General features: G+C 49.5%; 3 pseudogenes; all 3 read right to left on the reverse strand.

Annotated features, from left to right (window-relative positions):
• LOC102261547 overlaps positions 1 to 570 on the reverse strand; it is a 19626-nt pseudogene extending 19056 nt beyond the window's left edge.
• The window catches only part of LOC102256961, a 44724-nt pseudogene that overhangs the window by 36854 nt on the left and 2561 nt on the right, over positions 1 to 5309 (reverse strand).
• LOC106725260 overlaps positions 1 to 5309 on the reverse strand; it is a 38402-nt pseudogene that overhangs the window by 19867 nt on the left and 13226 nt on the right.

Below are 5309 nucleotides of genomic sequence, written 5' to 3' on the forward strand. Positions count from 1 at the left end.
CCACCCCAGGCCCCTGATGGACCCCACAGCCGGGAAAGCCCCGAATGAGTCTGTGCCGTCCTCCCTGCAGCCTCTGCTCTTTCCGTCAATACTCACAGCCCACATCCTCAGGGACCTTCAGATGCAAGTCACCCCTGTCCTCTCTGCCCTGCACTTGCTGTGTCCTCAGAAGCCACAACACTCCTCTCTCCCCTCCACCTTCCTCACGGTCCTCCACGCGGGGCTGAGCTGCAGGACGGGACAGGCGCCCTCCCCAGGCTGTGGTGTCTGTGTGAGGAGGCGGTGAGGGCCTGGGGGACTCGACTCACCTCAGCCCGTCTACTCAGCGGGGGCGAAGCCATTGCCCTCTGTGGGCTGAGCCGGGCGGGAGTAGAAGCCGCTGCAGGAATGGCGGTCCCTGGCCCGGCCCTGGCGTGGGTCCGGGCGGTGACTCCGAGCTTCAATCCCACGTGGGAGCTGTGAGCACCACCGGAGGCTCCGACCATGGGCTGTGAGGCGGGGAGCACCACTTTCCAGCCTTCGCCTCCGGACTGTGGACTAGGAAAACCTCACCGCCTGAGACCAAAACCCGAAAACACAAAATCTCAAGAGGATTACCGGTTCCGCCCTACAGAAGCAGCTAACCGGAAATGCCTTCTCTGACCCTCTATTGGCTCAGCCTGATGCCACTCCCATGCGTGGCCTTCTGGGTAATGTAGTTTCTCTGCTCCAAGGCCAGGATCCTGTATCTCTGTTGCATCCAGGACTGGATTTAGGGGCAAATAGCCCAAGAACACACCACGTATATTAAGTATCCTTGAGCGCCTTGAGGGGAGGTGATTTCAGGGCCAGTTTGTTTCTGGTTCACATAACTGTCTTCCTTTAAGGGCTGGTTTTGCATATCTTCCTTTTTTTTTTTCTTTAAATATATTTTATTGATTTTTTTACAGAGAAGAAGGGAGAGGGATAGAGAGTCAGAAACATCAATGAGAGAGATCGATCACCTGCCTTCTGCACACCCCCTACTGGGGATGTGCCCGCAACCAAGGTACATGCCCTTGACTGGAATCGAACCTGGAACCTTTCAGTCCTCAGGCCAAAGCTTTATCCACTGAGCCCAACCGGTTTGGCTGCATATCTTTCTTAAGGACCTGCTTATCTCTCAATTTGTTTATGTGATGTACCACATTTATCACTATGCAGATATTGTACCATCCTTGCATTCCTGGGATAAATCCTACTTGGTCATGGTGTATGATCTTTCTGATGTACTGCTGAAACCAATTTGCCACGTCCAGGTCACTGGTGACAGTGACGGTCTTACCCAGGGAGGACAGAAGTTCAAAATTCTCCAGCATCACGTTCAGGTACAGCTGTCTCTGACCCTCATCAAGGAGGCTCCATTCCTTTCTGGGGAAGTACAGGGCAATGTCCTCAAAGGTGACCCTAATCTGTCAGAATTGAGACAATTGAAACTAGAGTTGTCTCTCTGAGAACCAGTAATTCTACTCTTACACATCTTCCTCACCCTCAACCTCCTCCAGGGCCCCTGGTTACTGTGGACACCAGGCCCTAATGCCAGTGCAGGCTGCTCTCTCATCACAGTCCCATTATTCAAAAACCTGATAAGGCAAAATCCCATTACAAAAACTACTGGTTGGGCCCTACAGAAGCGGCCAAATGGAAATGGCTTTTCTGAGCCTCCATTGGCTCAGCATTTCTTGCATGGACTTCTGGGTAATGTAGTTTCTGCGTTCTGAAGCCAGGATCCTGTATATTCTCAGTTGCATCCAGGACTGGATTTAGGGGCAATTAGCCCAAGAACACACCAAGTATATTAAGTGTCCTCGAGCGCCTTCAAGGGAGGTGATTTCCAGGTCAAGTATGTTTCTGGTGTACATGGCTGGCTTCCTTTAGCTGCTGGTTTTGCAAATCTTTCTTCAGGACCTGCTCATTCTGAATGACAGGCATTGTTTCTTCATTCAGGACATTTGGCATGTGTCTCCTTCAGGTCCACTGTAACTTGCAGTGGTTACTCAAGTCTCTAACTCGCTGTAACCTGCTTCCATTGAATGCATTGGACAAAGTTAATGTCACAAAACAGACACTCATACTTTAAAGGCATCTGCTTCTGATGCCATCCGAAGTTCAGCTCTGCCTGGGATGCACTGTGGATAAGATGGCCCAGTGACAGGTGACAAAATGCTCAAAGTGTCTGATCATGAAAGAGATGAAAATTCAAACAATTAGGTATCACCTCACAACTGTCAAAATGGCGGCCACCAACAAGTCAACAAATGGAAAGTACTGGTGAGGTTGTAGAAAAAAGGGAACCCTAGTACACTGCTGGTGGGAATGCAAACTGGTGCAGACATTATGGAAATCAGTATGGAGTTTGTGCAAAAAAATTAATGTGGAACTGCCACTGGATCCAGTGATTCCACTTCTAGGAATATATCCTGTGGGAAACCACCTATTGTCTTCACTAGCAGAGAGGTGTGGACCAGGAGCCAGGAAGGCTGGTGACCCTTGAGCCCTGGCAAAGGTCAGAGCTCCCCACTCACTGTTTAGTGCAGACAATGGTAGCTGAAGCAACTTCCCAACCTAAAGTCATGTAAATCCGCAATGATAAGATAGTCTACCTGTTACTGGAACTTGCCTGCCTAAGGGCTATGGGTGTACCCCAAACTGAATAAAACATTGGCAAGGCCTGAGCACAAGAGGAGTCCATCTTCTTGGGATGGGCTCTCACCTGGCCTCCCAATTTTTAAATTATTATCTCTTGTCTAGTCTCTTTCATTTGTGTGCAGCCCCTCTTTCAGATCCTGAAGCCTGAACCACGAGGGACGTGGGGAAAACACATCACATGTCCAAAGAAACCTGAAACAATCAGATAGAAAGTAACCACCCCTCTGTTCATAGCAGCACAATTTACAATAGCAAAGATCTGGAAAGAGCCCAAGTACCCATCAGTAGATGAGTGGTTTAAAAACTGTAGTACAATGATACCATGGAATACCATGCAGCAGTAAAAATGAGGAATCTCTTATCCTTTCACACAGCATGGGGTAACATGGAGAGCATCATGCTAAGTGAAATAAGTCAGTCAGAGAAAGACAAGTATCACTTGATCTCACTCATATATAGAGTCTAATGAACAAAAAACTGATGAATAGTGTGGATTCAGAGACACGGAAGGATAGAAATTACAGCAGAATTTCAGAGGGAAAGTAGAGCAGGGGGTAAAAACAAACATCCTCAGGTAAGGATTAAAAAACCTGCACACACCCAATAAAAACAAAGTCACCTGAGCTTTGAGCACTTTCTTTTATTTTTCTTCTGTTCACGTTTATTTCATCAGCAACATTCCCTCTTGCCCTCCACAAAAACAATTAGATTATGACTTGTCTCCCATCAACTCAGCTTTTGTTTGAATAACCAAAGATTTCTTCTCAACACTGTTTTTAAACAAGAAGCTATAAATAAATGAAGCTTTCAGTGTTCCTCGATCCAAGTTAAACGCTTCCAGTTCTCAAAGTTCAGGGTTAGGCAGGCGGCCTACCTACCCCAGGAGGGGTCTGTGCAGGGAGCGAGTGTCCCTCCTGGAGCTGCTCCTTCCTCTCAGCACAGAAGAGGTCTGGGAGGGGCCACCTGTGCCACCAGGAGACCTACCCTTGGCATCAGAGAGGAGCCTGTAGGCAGGAGGACCCTTCCTCCTACAGCAGGCGGCCTGCATGGGACATGCCAGGTTGCAGAACCAGGGGCTGCGGGGGAGCTGCCTGCCCGCACCTCCTCTGGGCACCTCCGCCTGGGCGTTGACCGGGACAGCACTGCTTTTCAGACCCAGCAAAGGAGCCCAGGAGGGACAAGTTTCCATGGGAACGGGCACAGGCCGTGGTTGAAACATTCTCCCGCGTGCAGCCAGGTCCTGGCTCAGGTCACCCCCGGAACCGCTGCAGCAGAGCCAGCCGCAGAGAAAAGGGGGTGAGCATCTGCTGGCACCTGAGGTGGGGGCTCTTCTGAATTCTCACCATGTCCCCACCCCGCTTCTGCCATGTTGTCATTTGCTTCCCTTCAAGATCCACTAAGTCACCCAGGTGATGGGCTCCAGATTCCCGCCCACCCCTGGAGGGCTCTGGGCTGGACTGGCACAAAGCCCCCAGGCCAGCTGGCTGCTCTGCCTCTGGACACAAGAGGGAGGGACCAATGTAGCTTGGACAAAGCCACCCCACCCCCTTCCTTCCCTACCCTCACTGACACCAACTGGGCTTCCTGGCCCAGAAGGCTCCTGCTAACACCCTCACTCTCTGGGGCAGCAGGGCTGGTGGGACCGCGGGCGGATCGGACTGGGAGGCTGCTGCCCTTGGTGGCCGCTCTTGGGAGGCCTCTGCCCTGCCTTCTGCCTCTACTATAAATGGGGCGCTGGTCTTCCTCAGTGTGGAGCTCACTGATCTCCCTGGAACCCAGGTTTTGAGCCTCTTTTTGGGAGGACACACTCAGTATGGCAGGGGCATGCCTCAGAACATGGCTTTCCATTTTGCGGGGCCAGCCACGCTTGGGCTAGGTGGGGGCGGGCTATACTGGGAGTCCAGGCTGGGAGGCTGAGGGTGGGTAGCATTTTCTTCTGGTCTCTGAAAGCAAGGGGAAAGCTCTAGCTTGCTGGGACACACACACACACACACACACAACCAAGTCACCTGAGCCTTGAGCATTTTCTTCTGTTCTCTGAAAGCAATGGGAAAACACTAGCTTGCTGTGTTCTGAGTCTGCTCTAAATTTGTGTTTATTAATCTGTGTTCAGTCAGCTGAGTCTCTGGAAATGCCGATAACCCTCCATGTAACTTTCTCCTGCTTCACATGAGTCAATTGCTTTTGGTGATGTTGTAAGAAATGTCCAAACCCGTGGAGAATTTTTCTCAGTTTATCTGACACAAGTCGGAGACATTTGCCAGGAAGAAAAGTAATAACAGGTTGAGTAATGCTTGGGACAATAGTAGTTTTGCACCTTTTTTATACATTAGACTCTAAGGGGATGAAATGAAATTAACTGGTGATAAATTAGGTGGGAGAGCTAAGGAGGGAAAGCTCTGGGATTGGATAAAAGGGGAAAAAATACAGAAACTTCTTTCTAAAAGTATATTAATTATTTAATAGTTAATATTTAACCGAAGCGCAATAATAATTGAGGCTCAGTGATCTTTTGTGTTGGGAGATTGTGCTCTCAGGAGTCTGTGAAACAGAAATGTCCCTGAAAATCAAATCCAATGGTATGTTATCCCAGATGCAAAAAGACAACAGACAGGCTCAATAGGTTAAAAAATGATCTTTCA

Source organism: Myotis brandtii, unplaced genomic scaffold (genome assembly GCF_000412655.1).
Source record: "Myotis brandtii unplaced genomic scaffold, ASM41265v1 scaffold150, whole genome shotgun sequence".
In the NCBI taxonomy this organism is placed as follows: Eukaryota; Metazoa; Chordata; class Mammalia; order Chiroptera; family Vespertilionidae; genus Myotis; species Myotis brandtii.